Source organism: Argopecten irradians, chromosome 3, assembly GCF_041381155.1.
Source record: "Argopecten irradians isolate NY chromosome 3, Ai_NY, whole genome shotgun sequence".
Classification (NCBI taxonomy): domain Eukaryota; kingdom Metazoa; phylum Mollusca; class Bivalvia; order Pectinida; family Pectinidae; genus Argopecten; species Argopecten irradians.
In genome coordinates this window covers 67,425,632-67,448,400 of record NC_091136.1, presented here as the reverse complement: position 1 = coordinate 67,448,400, position 22,769 = coordinate 67,425,632, and the positions used below count along the sequence as shown (strand labels likewise).

General features: G+C 36.1%; 1 protein-coding gene across 1 annotated transcript in view; it reads left to right on the top strand.

The window, feature by feature from the left end:
* The first annotated feature begins 13,876 nt into the window (after positions 1–13,876).
* The window catches only part of LOC138319399 (sodium/potassium/calcium exchanger 4-like), a 43,315-nt gene continuing 34,422 nt past the window's right edge, over positions 13,877–22,769 (top strand). Inside the window, exon 1 of the mRNA XM_069262502.1 lies at positions 13,877–14,142. The gene's annotated coding sequence lies outside the window, so the exon portion shown is untranslated. The remainder of the gene's footprint in view (positions 14,143–22,769) is intronic.

Sequence of the window (22,769 nt, the reverse complement as noted above, 5' to 3'; positions counted from 1 at the left end):
AAAAATCGGACTACGCTGAGGAGAAAACAATATGGCAGAAAATTTTGATAACAATTTCAACTGGACACAATATTTCCAGAGACGCTTGTATAGAATAAATCATTGTGTAAACATCATGTGCAAATTAATCCAGCTGAACCTATGAGGAAGTAAATGATTGATGAGAAAAATATGTCTACATTACTGTAAACCAACTTACATGTATATTGAAGGTAATAAAATGTCGCGTTTTCATGTCTATGATTTGTTTACGAAGATTGGATTGGGCGATGTAGACTTCTATGATGTATTTGGTTCCTGTTAGAATCGTTAAGATAAGTTGCTTTACGGATCAGATACACAATAAATACATGTTGTCATTATGCTCTCTTTGGGGTTCTCTCAATAACAACTGACTGTTAAAAGGTTACTTGTGTTGATGATTTGATCTATTCAGAAAGAATGCAGTGAATTCCATATCTCTCAGCACATCTTTAGGAAATTGTTTTTTTCAATAATGAGTTGATGGTTTCTACACGAAAATTAAGATTGCCCTCATTGACATTTTTTTTTACATTTGCATTATTAATGCATGTTTCAGATGACTACTATTGCAACTGTAGCAGTGATATATCTTATCCATTGTATCAGGGATGGACTCGATATCTAAAACTCAACAATTGGATCACTAAATTACATATTTGAACGAATTTACAAAACTGTACAAAATTATCAATTTCGTTTTATATTTGCCATTTAAAATCATAAACGGTTTATATACCACGTCAAATCGATACATTTGATTGTCAACAGCTAAAACAAAGAGCAAATAAACATTTTTTTCTATTAAGTGGGATCTGAAATTACAAAAGTCTCCACCGGAACTTGTTTTTCTGAATATCTTGAACTCTCAGATCAACACGTCCTTCACCAACTGGTCAAACTAGTGATGATTTAATATGATTCAATGCCGACAAGTGTAGAGAAATAATTAACGAGCCGGTGACTACATGATAACACGTACCCGGACACAGGTGACATGCCCTGGGCTAGGTTGTCGTAAGCCCTAGCCCACGTTCTTTGTCTATGTTAGTTTTACATAAAGTAAAAAATGTACTTACTGTGACCTTATGGTACAAGTGTAGCACAGGTAAATACAGGTAAATACAGGTAAGTCATTTTCTAAAACAGACTATAACTTACCTGTAATTAGCCCCATTGTTCTCTATTGTTCCTCCTCCTAATGTTAAAGGGACAATTCAGTAAGGCTAATTCGTTACATAACCACGAAGCAAAATATGACATTAATGTATTGATCTACATTCCTTATGAAACATAAGACAAGAAATAGTGACACATTCCACAACATTGTTAAGTATTTTGATTAATACCATTTAAATTCCAGATCGTTGATCAATACGAATAAGCAGATACAACATGTACGCTGTTCCCTTACCGAGTCAAAGTCACGCACGTTAAACAAATGCAATATATAACAACTGAGGAGTTGATGAAATTATTTTTAAACAAGAACATGCATCTAATAATGTTAACACAACTGTAAGAGCGATTTGAGTAGTTCAAGACAAAAAATGCTTTACTACACAGGCAAGGGTCAGGGTTCGGCATACAAGGCTATGTGTAATGGCGATTGAACATTTCACATACACTTGACTGTAGTGAGCTTTTCTGACATATCACAGTAAAACCAACTAATCTAATTTCCATTAGAACTGGTTTGTTTCCGAAATATGTGCAAGTTTTAATGTACTCTTAGAGCGAATTGTCCCTTTAAAATCGGATATTTTGGCTGAGTGGGAAGACACCGTTTTACACTACCCGTGCCCAGTCTTAGGCCGGTATCACTGGACACCAATTTTGTTATGATAAACATTTAAAATTTATATCATTACAGTAATCACACTTTCTTGGAGGATGTTCGGATAAAACAATTAATTCTAAGAAGAATTTGTATTTTGTTTTCATTTTCATAAAACATTTTGAAGAAATAATCCAGTAACAGTTTTAAGTGTAGATAATTGTAATATCATTATTATTATAAAATTTGACAGTTTTAGTGTATCAAATTTGTTTGACACGAAAAAAATGTTTATTGCTAAAATTGATTATATAATTTATCTTAGAGTACACGGGGTGTTAATGGGGAATACTGACCATGCTCGGGTTACATTATACACATCTACCGTTCACTGTTGATCATACTTAAGTGTAAATGATGTCATTATTGTGAATGTAACCATTCATTGATACAATGTGAATTTTGCCGTTTTTACCATAATCAAAGCAATTCTTCCCTAATGGCTTGTATGATTGTCTCATATGTCAGGCTTCAACCATTTTTGTTGTGAAATTTAGTAGTTATGCTTGATGTATGAAGTCAGAACCGCAATGTAGAGTAAATCGTATACTTTATATCTAAGTCATTTCTTTTTACAAAACAAAAATGTTTGAAATAATAATTGTTACAAAATCTCTTTGTCATCTCATTCCACCCTGTTAAAGAGTGTGTCCACAAGTTTACCCTCCATTAAAAGTTATCTCTGGCGATTTCTATTAATATGTATGTAAGTTTCAATGTTAATATCCGGAAAATCAGGTTTTGGGTGTCTTGAAAATAACGAGTGCTGGCAGCAACAGAACACTTTTTTATTAAAATAACTAGCGATAAATTTCCAGTTTCTCCGAGTCCGATTGGAACATTAGTGTTTGTAATAATTTTAGATGCTAAATAAACTGGTAACACAATAGTTCCCATGGTCACAAAATAAAGACCTCTGATTGGCTGAAATTTAGATTAATGCCAGATTTAAGCGAAAAAGGGTATATAGGGGTTATGAGGTATGCTGAATAACATGGTATCACTTTCAAAAAGATTGGTTGCCATGGTAACAAAATGGAGGGCCATGATTTGTTGAAATTGAGATATTGTCAGATTTAAGTGGAAATTGGTATACATGTGTAAGGTTAAGAAGTATACTGAATAACATGAGAGCCGATCACATATCTGCTGTTCTCAGTGGCGTCATCTTCTATCAAAAGATGCATAATTTTAAGAACTTTGGAAAAAATATACCTATAAAATTAACTTATTTCTATCGTATCGGAATGGATTTCAATAGAGAAAGTGTCTAATAGCATTGTTGTCATCTATATAGCTTGCTAGCAATATTCACAAGCTCCTTGCTTCAAATCTCTCTATCAAAATGTGAACCAACATGTTGTTTATCACTTAAAGGTGAATGTTATTTGAGACGTTTAAAACATTAGAAGTAATATGACCAAAATGACGTGGGTAAAGTTACCGTCGATTAGTCACATTTACCGGTGATTGTTACGTCACAAAAATCACGTCAAATATTACAGAAAAAGGGCCTAATCGAGGATAAATTTTACTTTACCAGCCGTTTTGATATCTCGAGGCCGACGTATATCTATTGATACATAACACAGTTTAGGATTAACAAAAATAACGTAATAATTAAGTTAGAATGGCTCTTATATCTCAAAAATCTAACTTTCTTCAAATAACAGATAAAAAGATTAAGTTGTTTTATGTGTTTAAATCTAGAAACCGCTTTATAAGAGGGGAATTACTGACGTTATTAAAACCTCTAATTGGTAGCCTTGTAGTGTGTGCTCTATACAAAGAAAGGGAACTGATTCTGTGGTTATTGTAATACTATATACTCAAACAATAAAACGATTGAAAAATTTATTAATTAATATTTCATTTCAAATAAGTTAAGGATTTATTAGTTGGACAACTTAATATGTGTATTTAGCGATATACAGCCTCCCCGATATTGTGGCGAGTATAAGGAATACGACTGCAATCAGGGCTTGGGTGATATTACTCCATAAGCTAGTCTGCGGTAACTTTGAATAAAACATTATAACTTCTATAGACTGTTTAGTAGTAGTTAATGTCCATTCCATGTCGCCTCTAGAAGTGGCTACTTTAATACCTACAAAATCCTATAAGTGAAATTAATGAATATAAATAACCAATACCACCCTTATGTGTTGATCTGACGAGTCGGATCGCATTAGTTTGTTGTGCGGAGGATAATATCACGAATGTGCGTATATGGATGGTTTTGCATTTATCACATACCGGGTACCGTTATTATTATGAGGTTTTAATGATGTTTAGAGCTTTGTAAGGTTTAGTTATAACCGCTTCGCTTTAGGTTTACTTGTCAGTTGTTAACAAAGTTTCCCGAGAACATTTCATTTAGTCTATATTATGCAAACATAATATGTGTATCTAAACATCAATTTCACATTTATGTGATGCTGGTCAAGCTATAATTCAATACAATAAAAGTACTGAAACTAATGTTTTTTCATATCTTTTTGATATATATCCAGAATTCACGGGAAATGCTATATTAAGCTATTGTGATACACACATGCTACCGTCTTATAAAATATTATCTTGGTATTTTAAGAATGCATTTTAAATACAGATGTCGTGTTCTTGATATTTTTTATTTCATGCTTCGACTGCAGAGGGGAATTCCCTAAAATGCGTGTTTCGTGTCAAAAGTGAATTCCCTTGGAAGTAGTTCCGGCTAGTAGGGTGATACCAGATCTTGTATCAAACATGTGAGATATAAACCATCAGAAAATATTCATAGAAATAAGTTGTATCACTATTGTAACATAACATAGGTATCGGATAAATGGTCCTATTTATCAGCTTGCACAAATATCGTACTGGGACATATAGTTATCAAGTTTTCATATTTAACGCAATCTTAATATAAAGTTGTAATACCCCCACGTAGTCAATTTGCTTTTATAATTAGATTATAACCTTTAGACTTCCGTAAACGTATTCTATCAAAAGTAATATAAATGTGTAAAATATAACACTGTCCATTACCATACAGCTCATAGCATTTAAACACAACCATGTTATTATAATTTTCTTGAAATGATAGAGTGCCATGCAAAATAGAACTAAAACTGAAAAAAATCCTACACAGCAGAACATAGCTGTAATATTTAAGCTCAAAAGACTTTTGGACAGATAATGATGTCGTCTTTAGAGCTACAATTGGTGTCTATTATTGCTAATGGAGCAAAGAGATGATTGTGCGAATCATTATTAAAACGTTTGTATGCATATTATCGTATTTCTTTTATATCACATACCTACTAGACAATAAAACTGAACCGTATAAAATATCAAATTCACAGCGAGATATTATTATTTTTCACATATAAATATGATGACCTTTTTCAAGGAAAAGTATATTGCAAGTCTACAACTTATGAATTTCACTAATTATGAGTAGTAAAGTAGATATTCAGAATGGTTAAGATGTTTGTTTTGGACAAAAATAATATATAAATGCATGTATACTCTTAAAATAATTGGAAACCTACAAAAAAGTACCGATTGATTTTCTGAGGCAATGCTACATTACGGCACATAGACACCATATCGTAACCGGCCGAAAGGTATAGTAGGCCGGGTAAGTATATTCGTACTAAGCAGAACAATGAAGCCGGCTATTCCTACTTCATGTTGACAGTATCGTGTAATCCTGACGGTTTTCAGTGGTGTAACGCCCCGAGCTTTCCGTCATGTTACGGCAGGTGTAGCACGTGGACTGGACCGGGGGAACAGGAAGTTAGGATGGACTGACATATAGGTCCCAGACCAAAACCCGTGTTTGGAAGATTGAAGTTGAAGTCCAACAGGTGAGTACTGACTGCCAGGAAAGTTAATAACACGAGAGGAAATTTTAGACAGTTGACTATTAGAATATTTACATTAGATTATTAATTAGAATATCACATTATTATTAACTAATAGAATTATAGAAGCTATTTTCCATTTTGTGCATTTTATCTATATCTTATCCGAAGTTATGATTTTCATGTTCATGCCTATTCCTACTAATCCATTGTTTTTGTCTTATATTATATTATCTTAGTCACAATGCTGCTCATATCAGAATCAAAATACTCATTATTCAATATCGAAATATTTTAGGAAATCTAAGCAACTGTCCAAATTATTTATTTTAGATATTCGTAAGGCAGAGCATAAAACGCAGGTCCAGTAAGACAGGTTAAACAGATCTAACGTGACTTTATATTTACCTATTGCAGTCACAATGAAGACTTACTCCGTGGCTCTCATGGCTATATGCCTCTGTCTAGGCGTGTCATGCGCGTGGGGATCCGGATATAACAGCTACAATACCTATGGAACTATGGGAGGCGGATACACCATGGGAGTCGGTAAAGGATACAGTGGTTACGGTTACGGAAAAGGACACGGAAAAGGCCACGTCTCCTCAGAGACTGTGATCAGACAACCCTACCTGCAGGCTGTGGCCGCCCCTCCGCCATTGGATACTGATAATGGCATTTTTGGACTCGGAGTTTTCGAACTTCTGAGTAAGTCATCAAATTTTACAAACAAATGGACACATAGTGAACCGATACATTGTTAATGGTTTACTTTACAATTTTACAAACAAATAGACACAGAGTGAACCGATACATTGTTAATGGTTTACAAACAAATAGACACAGAGTGAACCGATACATTGTTAATGGTTTACTTTTGATACTTTTTTGTATTATTTAATATTTGATTTGTTAAGAGTACAATGAAAGTTAAGAGTATTTAACTCAAAATATGTTTTCATGTTGTATAGATAGCAATATGAAACAATGTCTCATCAACTTTGAAAGGTTGAGTTGTAAACAGTGATCTAGAGTACAGCCAAACCTGTCTATAAAGCACACCAAAGGGTCAGAGCAAAGTGTCCTACTTACACACTTACTCTTTATTTGTGTTCTCTCCGTGGTCTTAGTTACCAAATGTCAAATAAAAGATGTTTTGTCCTATTCACTATAGAAGACTTTATACTTGTGTTATAGTTCTGGCACTTCCTCTTCTCCTGCTCTCGTTGTCCACTTTCAACACCAACAATTCTGGTTAAACTTCTGACGTGGACATGACTACCTGGACAAGCAGCTCTGTGATGTAAGTATTATAATAACAATAAAAAATCGCTATACACAGCCAAAGTGATTAAAATGAAGATATTCAGTCGTAAAATAAACTCTCATTTATATTGTGTGTTAATTATCAGATCAATCCCTCTCTCTTTCTCTTTTTAAGTTTCAGTTAACATTTTTGACAAGTTTTGACAGCTAAGAAGTTTTGGTATACATCATTATATGTTTGGTAGTATCAATGCTGTTTCATCAAACTTATTTGAGTTTTTTTTTTCTTTTCAGACATCGCGCTATATTAACTATGAACGGTTGGTCTGTATTTGTCTGTATATTTGACGGTGTAAAATAAATAACATGTGAACGTATCCTGTGAGTTTTGTGGTCTTTAACATATGGTACAGAAAGTGTAACTGATGTATTGTATTTTGTCTTCACATGCCATTGTTGACTTAGCTTAACCAACATTAACGTTTTATAGCAAACAGTAGTTAATTTTGAGCGATAAAACGCACATAATGAATTTAGATTCGTAAGCTTGGACTGGGAAGTGGAAAATTGTTCATTCGCGAATAGAAAACATTGTTTAATATGTAATGGTTATGATGTAAGAAAATACAATAAGTCACATATATTTCATAGAAACAAACTATTGACCAAAAGAGGATATGAACCAACACAACGAATAACTACAGGGGATTGCTATTCTTGTGTTTTACTCATACAAAGTCGATCGAATACCTGATCATATGGTACATGTCACACAAAATGCGTATAGTTTTGTGTTATTCTAGGTAATTGTAAATCTGGATCTGGTTTATTCTTGTATCTCACTATCTCAGTGAAGCATACCGTAGGAAAAAAATGGAGGGAAAGAAGAGTTGTAATGTAGTAGAAGCCAATGTTATAAATCCTATAATTCTCAAGTCAAACGCGAAATAGATGTCTACACCATAATGGGTGATATTGCAATATTTGTTTTCATCAAGAGGTCAGACAAGAATAATCTTGATTGGAATTTATTGATAAAACCCATGACAAAATGTTAAAATATAGGATACTACTTTTAGGTATAGTCCCTTTCCAGACAGAGTACCTGTGTGATTTCTGACACGCCGTCGGCTCCACGTCATATTACGGCCAACAGATCAAGAGAAACAGGAAGTTGGCTAGTCAGTCATTCATTAATATTTACTTGGCAGCTTATTTCATTAGGTTTCTAAGTCTTCTTATTTCTTAGATATTGAATGATAATGACAATCAAACAATATCTAAAAATATTGTTAAAAACACAGAAAAATTACCACTTCCTTATATACCATTAAATTTAGATTTGGTTATTAAGAGTAAAAGAGGGTGTAAATACTTTAATAATTGTATTCTAGTAATACCACCGAGGCCTACTGGCACTACAAAATGGAATAGAAAGTTTGACTTTGACGAAGATAAATGGAAAAAAAAGTTCATTAACTCCCTTTTTCGGTTACTAAAAATTATAAGCTTATGTGGTTTCAGGCAAGAATTTTTCACGATATTTTGGTGACAAACACATTTTTATTGAAGATCAACTTAATACCTAGTCCTTTTTGTACTTTTTGTTATTTGGAGAATGACTGTGGATTGTAATATCAGCATTTATTTGAAATTTTGGTTTTGAGATTTTTGCTTATAATTTCTTTAATCACCATGCACTTTTATTAGGATCAACTACTGCCAGTGAAAGGTTTGCACAGACAATTTAAGAATAATTCATTTATCAGCATTAAAGTTTTAGACCCTGTTTAAAGCAGTGATATTGTGTATGTCTATGTATCACTTCATAGGTATACATGAACATAACTAAGTTGATAAAAAGTGTGTATGCGATCGAGCCTAACCTTGGGTATTACTGTTAAGGCGTAGATTGTTGTGCTGCTTGTAAATTTTGACAAAACATGCAAACAATTGCACATTTCAGTTTAGCAATTTCACAGGGTTTGGTACATATCTCTGTAACCAAATAACCATGCTATTATGTTTACTAGGAACGTGTTTTGACCGGATTTGACTTTACTAAAGCATTAACAACGATTCGCTTTTAACATTGTCATACAGATGGGGGTTGTAGATTATATCATGCAAATATGGTATATATAAAGGCGTTTTAATTGATACAAATGTATATATTCAATGTTATAATGTCATCTGCATGTAGTGGGAATACTAATTTCAAGAAAAAATGCTACATTTAGGAAATGGTTGAGCATTTGTACTCCTTACTAGTCTTCTGTTCAGTGTTTCTGATGATTGAAATGCCTCCTCTCTGAAGTTTATATATACTATATTTGAAGAACAATCGTGTTTGTTGAAAGAGGAGTAACTCTTAAAGAAATCTAAATAAAGCATTCCTTCACGGAGAAGTGCGCTCGATTTGAATATTACAGAACAATGACGTAAAGCAAATTTTGTTTGTAAACTGTGTGATACGCGTAGCAAAATTTCATAACCCGATAAAATAAATAAAAAAAAGAAATAGAAACATCAATGCTTATGATTAATTTTATAATCTATTTTATGAAATTAAGTATGTTTTCAAGGGCTTCTTTCCCTCGAATCAATACGCAAACTTAATTTCTCTATTTTTAACGTTATATTAACGTCAGGGTTTCGTCCCATTCTCAGTTTATTTTTCATAGTGGTATGCGAAAAAAAAAAAAAAAAAAAAAAAAAAAATTAGCAAATCAGAAAACCAGATTTGGTATGAAAACAAAGTAAAACTAATTATTTAAGCATTGATGTCACTATTTTTTAACTTTATCGGGGTATGACAGAAATTTTGTTTGCAAACTGTGAATCCGCATAATGCTTATAATTAATTTTCCAGACTACTTGATAAATAAAATACGTTTACACGTACAATTTCTATTAGTTTTCCATGGGATTATTTTCCCAAAGCAATCTGCAAAGTCAATGCTTCTATTGTGACGTCACGATAACGTCGGGTTTTCGCGCCATTCTCGGATTTTTTTTCATGATGGTAAGAAAAAAGAGTAGGCAAATCAGAAAGCCAGATTTAGTATGAAAGAAAAAATAATTATTCAACTATGAAAGACATAATTATTCAAGATCCAATGCATATGTATCAGTATAAATAACGTGACCGACTACTGGTCACGTGACGTTCAATGAAGAGTTCCATGATGGAATCAATGTAACTACTCAATTATTACGGCATCAGGAGAAATGATCATACCAATACACGTGTATCTTATTGATCAATCCAACACCCCAGCATACTATCTATATTGATGTAGGTTATTCATATTGGCACGCTATTTGCATCACTAGTATAGATTCTTTTACTCGTTTCCAATATGACGTCCCCAGGCATGTAAGCTGAAAATCCTGATATTTAGAGTTTTGAGAGTCATTTGAGGCCAAAGTTCGCGACTTTTAGATGATGCGAGAGAACGGATGAGCTAGTTAGCCCAAAGTAATAAAGAACTTGAACTTGCCATGAGTTCATTAAGGGGAAGGTTTTAAAAACATCTTCCATTCCATCGATATTTAATTCGCATGAATTTGAAAAATAATATGACAACACATATCTTTCAAGTAACCCTTGTATCGGTCGATATATTGTTTAGTTTTATATATGGATGTATTCTGAATATCATTCTGCCTCAGACACCTTTCAGCTAAAAATCCTATTTTTTAAAATTATTTCCACATCGGAAGGTTTCTCAAGTTCATGTTCTCATCGATCGATTATTATTAACCATTCCATTGTCGGTAAGGTTTCTGTATTTCGCAGTGGTAGAGTTTGATAAATTATATCAACCACTGTCTATTTCATCACAAGGATTTTTTTTTCAATCATAGGCGGTATTTTGATTTCCAACGCAACATAATTTTCCCTTTGTTTGCCCATGTTTTCGTATCCAGCATCTTATCCCAATAACCTTCCTGTTAAAGAGTTCTGTCGTTACCGGGCAGCCATTATCAATCGGCGAGGGATGGCTCTATACATGACTTCGGCAGATGTTACTGTCCACACGTATACATGATCGGGGATGACTCTGTACACAGGCAGATGTTACTGTCCTCGTGTATTGGAACCGAGAGTGATCTCCAAGTATTGACAGAGATATACTGACAGAAATGGACGGTACAGCAAATGATGTATAGACTTTAAACAGTTAGTGTTTGTTAATGTTTTCAAACAGTTCGTAATTGTGGGAAAGTCATGAGATAGAACAATTTCAAAAAAACGTAATTTTATATCAATTGTCTATTTTCAATTTTATTAAATAATTAGCAAAGGATTTGGCAGTAGGTAAAGCGTCCCATAACAAATCTAGTGTGGTGCGATCGATAAAAAATGTGTCTTACATAAACAGTAGAAAAATGAGCTGGCATTTCCTAAATTATATAAAACGGCGATTTCCGAATTGTAAAATAGTATTTACACTGGATCAGTCAAAATTAACATTAAACATCAAAGGAATTACCAGAACTTGTGCTTGAACGGGAAAATGACGGAATCTGTGAGCGGATTTCAAGTTGGTTATAAAAATAAAGCACGATCTTGCAAGCAAATCAAATGATACTGGTTTCTTCCCTGTCAGCTACTTTGTAGCCTGTTTCTAAAGCCTTACATGAAACTGCTATGTGTAGAGATAGTCGAAGGACGGGAAAGGAAGCGGGGTCGGGGCGAAAACGGTAGTTTTTTTTTTATCTGAATCCACACACAAGTTCTATATATATATTAATTGTATTTCTATTTGCAATTATTAACATAAGACTATCTGAACACTTGGTGACCTAGATCGTCTACCACATATCATAGCCATTCTTTATCGCTTAAAATGTTGGGAGTAGAGAAAATTGAAAAGGAGTGAAAAGTTAATAAATTGAAATGGACCTTTTTACATTTGAGAAACAAAGTGTGACGTTTACCGGGTCCGTAACAGTCACAATTAACTGATGATCTACATAATGTCTACATAATGGTACCTATCAAATTATTCAGTGCAAATATATACAGATATTACACAGCTGACCTAGCTGTGATCCTATATCCTATCTTGTATCCTTAAATATTATATTCAACAATATCAATCCTAATGATTACTCAGTGCCTCTGAGTGATCATGATAACATAACTTCAAAATATACAAACAAAAGAAATCTTACAGATCAGATAAATGAATTAATAATCATTAAATGATTAGCAACAAATACTGAGTGGGCCCAACACTACCGAGCTACCGAGTACTCAACATCGCTGAGTACTCATTGCTACTGGGCACTCACGTTTACCGATTACTCACATAGCAATCACTCCAGCAATGCTTCACACACAATCATTACATATTACCGAGTGCTCACATAGCAATCACTCCAGCAATGCTTCACACACAATCATTACATATTACCGAGTACTCACAGAGTAATCACTAGTACTCTCAATCGAGCTATCCCAAGGCTCAGTTTTCAACTTACTCACCGGAGTATTTAAAGGTAGGTTTCGCCCAATCAAATACATATATTTTTTTGTAAAATCCAATAAACGGAAGAAAAGATGAAAAAAAACATAAAATGTCTTCTAATGGCTGTTTTCAATAGATGGAAGTAAAACCAGTCTGACAGACAAACTCCACAAGCGGCGAACGTAGGGAAACCATTGTAGTCACACTTTGCAATCATGAATTCGGTACAGTATGTATATTTCTTACTTTTTGTCTGAAGGCCTCAGGCGTAGTTTATAAGCATATGCGTAATAAATGAACTTGCTTTCATCCATTTATTTTGAATAAAAAATGTCAAACAGCAAAGTAATTTTTAAAAGAAAAATAATTTGAAATAGTTTGCTAATTAAATGAGACAAAAAAAAATTTGATATCAAATAAATTACAACAAATCCAACAAAAGATCTCTGTTTTTTGTGGGTTTTTTTGAAACCCTTCTTCTGTGATTGCAATCCTCAATCCGTATTCTAGTTATATCTATACAATCAGTTTCTGTGGGGCTGACGGCCACGAGCTAAGGAAGAAATGGCTGTTTTGAACTGAAATTTCATATAATGCTAGAATATCCAATTAAAGTAATTGAAACACAAAACTATGATGGCGTTTAATGATTGATACACTACCCATCATCAAGGCTCTCCAGTATAAGTGGTTTCCGGAGTAATTAAAGACCTGATGTAACAATTGACGTCCAATTTCAGTGTTATTTTTTCCAATTTTCCCGTCTCGAGCTCGATCGCCTCCGATCACTGAGAGGTGGTCGTGAATCACGGGACTGTCTGATACAACAACACAATATTGATTGGGGATAACTCACGCTAGAAAGACGGTGTAAATATTACTCATTATACGTCCTAAGGCAGTCCAATGAGAAAATAAGCCATCATCAACCGCACGTTTAAAGGGAACCTAATCGTTGAAATTACCTTCTATTTCATGTGTCTCCATAAGAGAGCACAACGGAAATTCTAGACTTAATAGCACTGCGAGTCTATTTCGAATAGAATATCACAGATCCTCGGGAAATGAACTAGGTAATAATGCTATTTTTGCCATTCTTGTACTATATTTCAGCAAACCGCCATCACCAGAGTGAAGTGGAGGTAACAGGGGCAGGCATGTTTTAACAAAGAGAACAGGCAAAGTCGACCAGAATTTGATAGGTTATGCGTGAGGAGGAAGCATGGGTCTCGCACGCAACAGGTTCGTTAGGCGTAGATTGAACGAAGTCCTGTCTTACTCATTTAGATCGATTAAAACTATGCACAGAGCAATGCAACAGCGTCACAAGTCTGTAACACTAGTTTAAAAAACAACTTCCCCATTCCACCAGAGGGTGTCTGATCGATAACTGAAACTATACTTCTTCAGCACAACGTTCAATTTTGATTTGGAATAACAACCAGTAAAATAGAGAAGCAACATAACTATAAAAGCAAATGAAATGCTCAAAATCTGCGTATCCCCCAAATACACCATTGTATGTATGTTGGGTACTAGGCTTACCCCGGAGGTTCAGGCCCTATCTGGTACTCGCCGTACGGCGTATCGATCTCGCGGAGCCAGTGGTTGACGTCTCAGCACACTCACTTGGCTGCTCTGTCGAGCGCACGGACGGACGAGTGGAGCTGCCCGCCACACCCTTACCGTGAGTACACGAAGCCTTGGCCAGCGGTCAAGCTTTTCCTTAATGTCTTGATTCAGAAAATTTCATTTTATGTTATTATTCTTATACGGGCGGCTTATGTTTGTTTTAGATGATTATCGATGTTATTTTCGAGTGGGTTAATGTAATGAAAAAAAGGAGATGCTGATCGATTGTATTGATTAACACATCACCTGCCAGTGTTACGACCATACCAAACACCAGATTATCTGTGTAGGATAACAATCCCAGGGTGTTCCCATCACCATTAAATAGACACATGGAATTAAGTACGTCAACACGAGGACCCATCGCTCCACATGTGATGGTGTAACGGTCACTACCTATATTGTATTCGTGTAAATAATGCGATATGTTCCCATTTACTTGTTATATGAGGGTATATTAAATGGCTACTGAAGAGGAACTTCAAATAGTTTCAATGTAAATAGCGATATCTTTAGTCGATAGAATTAACTTGTTGCATGTGAATTCATCCCTCTCAGATAACAGGCATGAGGACATCTTCCTCAGGAAATGTTCACGAAATCCGTCATATACTAGGAAGTCTCGAATAATGTCATGATTTCAGTTATTTAGGATTGCTGGGATATATACGTAACTGTAACATTTATAGGTAGTGGTAATACGGATGTGCCTTCCTTCGGAGTTCTAACTATAATTATTGTCTGAGGTATATAACTATTTCTACTGTGTCGGACACCTGTGTCATTTACTGTTGCTAACGTTAGGTGTAATCAGTCGTGGCAGGTTTCAAACAGAAATGCGATTATTCTCTCACACACACCATCTTGTAGTTCTGTCGTACTAAAATATACCAGTTCTCAGGTCTGTTTTTTTCTCCCCGACACCGCTGTCGTTTAGTCGTTATAACCGACCAATTACCAGGTCTGTTTTCCCTGACACCGCTGTCGTTTAGTCGTTATAACCGACCAATTACCAGGTCTGTTTTTCCCCGACACCGCTGTCGTTCAGTCGTTATAACCGACCAATTATCAGGTCTGTTTTTTTTACTCCCCGACACCGCTGTCGTTCAGTTGTTATAACCGACCAATTCTTACTAGGTCCGTTTTTTTCTCCCTGACACCGCTGTCGTCTGTCGTTATAACCGACCAATTATCAGGTCTGGGTTTTTTTCTTCCCGACACCGCTGTCGTTCTGTCGTTATAACCGACCAATTATCAGGTCTATTTTTTTTCTCCCAGACACCACTGTCGTCTGTCGTTATAACCGACCAATTACCACGTCTGTTTTTCTCCCTGACACCGCTGTCGTTCTGTCGTTATAACCGACCAATTATCAGTTCTGTTTTTTTCTCCCTGACACCGCTGCCGTTCTGTCGTTAAAACCGACCAATAATAAGGTCTGTTTTTTTCCCTCCCTGATAGCACTGTCGTTCTGTCGTTATAACCGACCAATTATCAGGTCTGTTTTTTCTCCCCGACACCGCTGTCGTTCTGTCGTTATAACCGACCAATTCTTACTAGGTCTGTTTTTTTCTCCCTGACACCGCTGTCTTTCTGTCGTTATAACCGACCAATTATCAGGTCTGGTTTTTTTCCCCGACACCGCTGTCGTTCTGTCGTTATAACCGACCAATTCTTACTAGGTCTGTTTTTTTCTCCCTGACACCGCTGTCGTTCTGTCGTTATAACCTACCAATTATAACTAGGTCTGTTTTTTCCTCCCTGATAGCACTGTCGTTCTGTCGTTATAACCAACCATTTTTCAGGTCTGTTTTTCTCCCTGACACCGCTGTCTTTCTGTCGTCCTTACCGACCAATTACAAGGTCTGTTTTTTCTCCCTGACACCGTTGTCGTACCGGCCAATTTGCGATTCTATCATTCCAAGTGTCACTTCCAGCGTACGTTTGTACTATAGCAATCCCCTAGCGGTGTCTGCTATGTCGTAACAGGTATTAAGTTTAATCCTCAGTCTGTGTACGTTTGTCCTCTACTTGTCTATACTAGGACGCCAATATAGATTGGTAGCACCAATGTTGTGGAAGGTACCGGTATGCTTTCTCATGGTTAGAATTCCGTGGTGTTTGTTTCCAGAAAGTGTCGTGTCTATCATCATGGCTTCTCCAGAAGTAGCACAATAATTTTTGCGACAAAAAACATACAACACTCAATTATATTTGTACGTTAATGGAAATAAATCAAAATTATTGGTTGTTTTTCTTTTTGCATTTGTCCAAGGTTTAATTAGGATCCATACTATCAATAATAACAACAAACGAGTTAACAGTACAACCAGGTTGTTACGGATTGTTAACAGTACAACCAGGTTGTTACGGATTGTTAACAGTACAACCAGGTTGTTACGGATTGTTAACAGTACAACCAGGTTGTTACGGATTGTTAACAGTACAACCAGGTTGTTACGGATTGTTAACAGTACAACCAGGTTGTTACGGATTGTTAACAGTACAACCAGGTTGTTACGGATTGTTAACAGTACAACCAGGTTGTTACGGATTGAACACGTTGTCATTTTGTTAATGTTTTTCTATCCCAGCTTTTGAACATTTTTGGTCACATTTAAAACAACCTAGATTGTACATTTGCACACTTCTCCGGACATTCGACGTGTGACTTAAGGTTTAAATCAGCTTCACAGATGACACATCGCCTTCCAAACACGTAAAATAGCGTGGCTACTGAATGGAAGAAGATTAAGGTCGTTATTTATAATTTTATCAGATCATTTGTACTTTAGTTTAAGTCGTGATATGTGAGTGTACTTATAAATCGGCTTTGTTATTTAAGTCAGACAAAGGCTTATAAAGTTATGTAATTCTTCAGCTAAATGTGTAAAATGCAAATAGTTTCATAGAACTTTCATTTGTAGCCATTATCATCCAAATAATGTACTCTTTTATCTGGAAATGTCCGGTGATAAAACAATGGAGGTACCGAGTAGGTTTGTTTCATTTAAGTACCCTAGTCAAACGCAGTTTTTACACATTTATCACTTAATGAGATTTGCAACCAAATTTGCACAAAATCCTGCATTTTAGATACTATTTTAAAGATGCTCCACCGCTGACAAATTGTATTTTTTTCACTTTAAAAACAGGAGTAGACGGATTAGTATTTTTCGTCGGTTAAAAAAGTTACTTACTTTACACAATAACCACCATTGAAAAATTAAAAACATATAAAAAAAAAAAATAATTGTATCCCGAAAAAATCTGTGGCACTGTGTCCTATATGAAATGAAGTACTGATTGCGCATGCACCAAAAGCAAAATAAATAATTTTATTTTAATTTCTTTGTTAATCAGACATATATACACGATTCAACACCAATTATTGTTCAAATGATGAATATCATTTATGTTCCGTCGGTGGTGGAGCATCTTTAATGTTCCTGTCACAAGAAAAAAAGTTTTCCCAAACTATATTAACCACACCAAAATACATGTATAAACAAGAGGCCCAGAGGGCCTGTATCGCTCACCTGGTTTGTAATGCCTAGGAATGTTCTGAATACAAGTTCATTGTTTCTTTTCTGAAGGAATTTGAATATTTACCTCTAATTCCCCTATTGGGCCCCACTCTTTCTGCTCAAGGGTGTCAAAGCCAAAATTTATACAAATTCTGTTAACCCCAAGGATATTTCTGGGCCAAATTTGGTTAAAATCCAAGCAGAACTATATGGCTATTAGCGATTTATAGGATTTACCTCTATTTCCCCTATTGGGCCCCGCCCCTCCTGCCCCCAGGGGGTCAGAGCCAAAATTTATACAATTTTCTGTTCTCCTTCCCCAAAGGATGCATTTCTAGCCAAATTTGGTTACAATCCATGCAGAACTCTAGGACAAGTAGCGATTTATAGGATTTACCTCTATTTCCCCTATTGGGCCCCATCCCTCTTGCCCCCAGAGGATCAGAGCCAAAATTTATACAAGTTCTGTTCCCCTTCCCCCAAGGATGTTTGTGGCCAAATTTGGTTACAATCCATGCAGAACTGTAGGACAAGTAGCGATTCATAGGATTTACCTCTATTTCCCCTATTGGGCCCCGCCCCTCCTGCCCCCGGGGGGTCAGAGCCAAAATTTATACAAGTTCTGTTCCCCTTCCCCCAAGGATGTTTGTGGCCAAATTTGGTTAAAATCCCTGCAGAACTCTAGGTCAAGTAGCGATTCATAGGACTACCTCTATTTCCCCTATTGGGTCCCGCCCCTCCTGCCCCCAGGGGGTCAGAACCAAAATTTATACAAGTTCTGTTCCCCTTCCCCCAAGGATGTTAGTGGCCAAATTTGGTTACAATCCATGCAGAACTGTAGGACAAGTAGCGATTCATAGGATTTACCTCTATTTCCCCTATTGGGCCCCGCCCCTCCTGCCCCCGGGGGGTCAGAGCCAAAATTTATACAAGTTCTGTTCCCCTTCCCCCAAGGATGTTTGTGGCCAAATGTGGTTACAATTCATGTAGAACTCTAGGACAAGTAGCGATTTATAGGATTTACCTCTATTTCCCCTATTGGGCCCCGCCCCTCCTGCCCCCAGGGGGGGGGGGGGGGGGGTCAGAGCCAAAATTTATACAAGTTCTGTTCCCCTTCCCTCAAGGATGTTTGTGGCCAAATTTGGTTACAATCCATGCAGAACTCTAGGACAAGTAGCGTTTTATAGGATTTACCTTTATTTTCCCTATTGGGCCCCGCCCCTCCTGCCCCCGGGGAGTCAGAGCCAAAATTTATACAAGTTCTGTTCCCCTTCCCCCAAGGATGTTTGTGGCCAAATTTGGTTACAATCTATGCAGAACTCTATGACTAGTAGCGATTTAAAGGAAATGTTGACGGACGGACGACGGACGACGGACGGACGACGGACGACGGACGCCGCGTCATGACATAAGCTCACCGGCCCTTCGGGCCAGGTGAGCTAAAAATCATCGAAAGATCAAACAATATTTAAGAAATCCTAAAACAGACTAAGATGACGGCCGCCACCAACCATTCTGTGGCCAGGAAATGTTACATTGCCTTCCGTGAGTAGCTCGTCCTTACTAATATCAACTTGGTCTCTAATGATGATTGATATCAACTATGTCGTCAGTGGTAATGCTAATTTTTATGTGTTCTTCTATATAATTCTCAACAAGTAAAATCACTGCTAGCTACATGTTGTTTAGCTCTCTTGACAATGTAGATTTATTGCGTGTACATCGTACATGTTGAAATATGGGATATATAAGGTTTATATATAATCGACACATATCTTACATCAATATGACATTTAGTCAACCCCTCAGAATGGTGTCTGTTCATATCAAGGTGATATGACACACTGACTAAAATAGTAGTTTAGAGGTACTCGTTGTCGATACTCACTCTGATTTGACTGGTGTCATGTGCTAAGTGTTTCCCAAAGGGGAGATGGTTCCAATGGGACAGTAACCAGATTTTGATGTGGAAGAGACCCGGTAATAAACGAGTAAGACGTCTTTCTTAGCGATGGCCAACAGGAATGAGTGTAGCTTTGCATGTCTTTAGACAATATTCGGCCATGGCCAATAATTAGCAAGCCTTTTACTAAAACCTACCTGACAAAATGACGTCATTATCTGTTTTAATAAACACTTTCCGTTTCTAGGTCTAGCGATGAATTAAATATAAGGACATGGAGTGTATCTTTCTTTCTCTCAGATCAATACTATCCATGTTAAACAGTTCGAAACAAGGCAGAATGAATATTTAAAGTATGAACGGTCCGTTGAGATGAGATAAGTAGGGTGCAGGTTAAGGTTTAAACTAAATGGATTTCTGTCTGTCTTTATTTGTACCCAAAAGTGTTGAATCTGACAATTTTCTCATACATAAGAAAAATGAACGAGAAAGGTTTTTCGAAAAAGAAATAATTTATAGGTTTTGCCGTACTTAGTGGATAAGAAATCAGGAAATCTTTATTTCTCTTTAGTGCATTACAGAAGTTCTGTATGTATGATATAACAGTAGACAAAGCACGTCACCCTGTCAACATATCATTTACTTCTTATATATAAGGGATCATACTATCACACTTCTCCCCTTCAGCTAAAAGCTGCTCAAGATTCTCTACAATGTGAAAAAACAAAACAGACAAACATAATTCCAAACATTACAAAATGCCTGACTTAGTTTGGGCTGATGGAAACATATTCTAGACTTTAATTTAAAATCGAAGTGCACCGTGATTTCCTGCGTGTATAGCCCGCGGACATTACACATGGAATTATGGTAATTACTTTCTATAAGTTACATGAGCCATGCGACAACTTCTAAATTCTCCGCAGTATATCAACCCAACAGAGGAATTGATGCTCTACAAAAATGTAGACACCAATAACAGATTTTTTTTTATATCAAATGTTTATCAAAACGACAAGCAGTAAAAATTCTTTTACCATATACAAGCCAGTTGGATAAGCATGCCTTACAACACCCCAAACAGTCATTACTTCAAGAATTACTATTTAGATATCGGTTTCGACTACCATTTAGATATCGGTATCAACTACTGACCGGTATCGATGACCGGTATCGATTACTGACCGGTATCGATGACCGGTATCGACTACTGACCGGTATCGACTATCGACAGTACCGATCAGTGATGTGTCTTATAGTTCTGTCGTACATAACTTTGGATAACATTACCTTCTTTGGTATTTATGATCTAATAAAAAGACAAAAATATGTTGTTCAAATAAATTGCTTTGGTGCAGTAACAGCCCAGCACCCTTATTGATATTTAGCTATATATCTGTCCTTCTGTCCTACATCTCATGTCACTGTGACTTCTCAAAGATGGCTTTTACACTAACATAAAGTAGCTTCTGACACGGAAACAAACTTGGAATTAAATGTTGGCTATTTCTACGTAGCACTTTAGAATCTTGCCCTTTTGACTTCCCCACCGTTTGCATAGCGGTTCCTTTCTGTTCCATAAATCGAATGAAATCACACTCATTGTCGCTGATACGAGCAGTATTGGCTTACAGCTGTACCATTCCTTTTTACGTATTTTATGTAGCCTTAATTACTGGGATATATTGATTTTAACTGACAAAGAAACAATTCTGTAGCTCAACTACATTTCTACCACTTCCACCGGAGACTGTTAAACATTCACAATCTGATCATTCTAAAAACCAGCAGTTTGTGTTACAATTTGTGGGATATTTACAATGTGTACGTAAGCTACGTGAGAGCGTCTAAATCTTTACTCATATTTTATGTACTTTAAACATCTTCGGAACGTATCGAAATATAAATAACTATAGGACTAACTGTCATGGTGTTCTTGGTCGTATGTCCAACAGGAACAATGGAACATGTACCACAACAGTATATGGCCTTTATCAAAAGGGTTGATATGTAGCTCTCACGATCCTAGATTATGGACGCGTAAAAATGTTATTGAAACTCATGAACTCATTACTCAACTGTGTTGTAGAAATGGGTGATCAGGAAACAAAGAGGCTCAGTCTAAAATTAAGAAATACTTTCCAAATTGAGATACGTATGAGTGTGCTGATTTGGAACAGGCAGAACATATGTCATTGTTTCCATATCATAAGTTGCTTAATATTCACGGTTGTTATCCATATTTACGGTTGTTACCCATATTCACGGTTGTTACCCATATTCACGGTTTTTATCCATATTCACAGTAGTTACACTATACCGTGCCTAATTTAGTAATGATAGCCCTGGTCTGAGTGTGTACTAATGCTCTGTAAATATAACGACTATACCGTGCCTATATTAGTAATGATAGCCCTGGTCTGAGTGTGTACTAATGCTCTGTAAATATAACGACTATACCGTGGCTTATTTAGTAATGATAGCCCTGGTCTGAGTGTGTACTAATGCTCTGTAAATATAACGACTATACCGTGCCTAATTTAGTAATGATAGCCCTGGTCTGAGTGTGTACTAATGCTCTGTAAATATAACGACTATACCGTGCCTAATTTAGTAATGATAGCCCTGGTCTGAGTGTGTACTAATGCTCTGTAAATATAACGACTATACCGTGCCTAATTTAGTAATGATAGCCCTGGTCTGAGTGTGTACTAATGCTCTGTAAATATAACGACTATACCGTGCCTAATTTAGTAATGATAGCCCTGGTCTGAGTGTGTACTAATGCTCTGTAAATATAACGACTATACCGTGCCTAATTTAGTAATGATAGCCCTGGTCTGAGTGTGTACTAATGCTCTGTAAATATAACGACTATACCGTGCCTAATTTAGTAATGATAGCCCTGGTCTGAGTGTGTACTAATGCTCTGTAAATATAACGACTATACCGTGCCTAATTTAGTAATGATAGCCCTGGTCTGAGTGTGTACTAATGCTCTGTAAATATAACGACTATACCGTGCCTAATTTAGTAATGATAGCCCTGGTCTGAGTGTGTACTAATGCTCTGTAAATATAACGACTATACCGTGCCTAATTTAGTAATGATAGCCCTGGTCTGAGTGTGTACTAATGCTCTGTAAATATAACGACTATACCGTGCCTAATTTAGTAATGATAGCCCTGGTCTGAGTGTGTACTAATGCTCTGTAAATATAACGACTATACCGTGCCTAATTTAGTAATGATA